Raw genomic sequence first — 772 nt, 5'->3', positions numbered from 1 at the left:
AATAAAATAAATAAAGCAACAAAGAAAACAAAAAAAACTAAAAAAGTGTTTTCAAATTTTAAAAACTAATGGCACTAACAGAAAGTTCATAATTTTTCTCAAACTAAAAGCAAAAAAGAATTAAAATATAAAGCAAAAAACAAAAGAAAATAAATAATGCAGAAAACAAAACAAAAAAACTGGAAAAAATAGCAACAATAAGTATTTTATTGTAAGTAGAAACAAAATAAAATAAATAAAGCAACAAAGAAAAAAAGTGCCACCTACTAGGCCCCCACGGCCTGAATACGACTAGAAACCCTACCATGAGCCAGGATTCAGGCCCGCAGGAGACCCAGTAGGCCCACAGGCGCACAGCGTAGGGTTAGGCCCGAAAGCCTGCATTTGAGAGGAGCTCGAGAGGGAAGGCGCAGTAGCGCTTATAAACCACTCTCGAGCTCTCTCAGCTAGCAAGGTGGGACTAAAGTTTTGGCGCGGGGCAGCACAAAGCCTTTAGTCCCGGTTAGTGCCAGCAACCGGGACTAAAGGGGGCATTGTTCACGGTTCGTGGCACAAACCGTGACCAATGCCCCCCTTTAGTCCCGGTTGGTGCCACCAACCAGGACCAAAGGCAGGCCCCCGACGACGCCGACCTCCTCGACGCCGCCAGGCTGCCCCGACGCCGCACGCCGCCGTCGCCGTCGCCGTCGCCCGCGCCCGTCGTTGCCGTCGCCCGCACCCTCGCCGGTCGTCGCCCGCGCCTGTCGTCGCCGTCGCTCGCGCCCTTGCCCGC

The sequence above is a fragment of the Triticum dicoccoides genome, chromosome 3A (assembly GCF_002162155.2).
Source record: "Triticum dicoccoides isolate Atlit2015 ecotype Zavitan chromosome 3A, WEW_v2.0, whole genome shotgun sequence".
Lineage (NCBI taxonomy): Eukaryota > Viridiplantae > Streptophyta > Magnoliopsida > Poales > Poaceae > Triticum > Triticum dicoccoides.
This window is presented reverse-complemented; position numbering follows the sequence as displayed.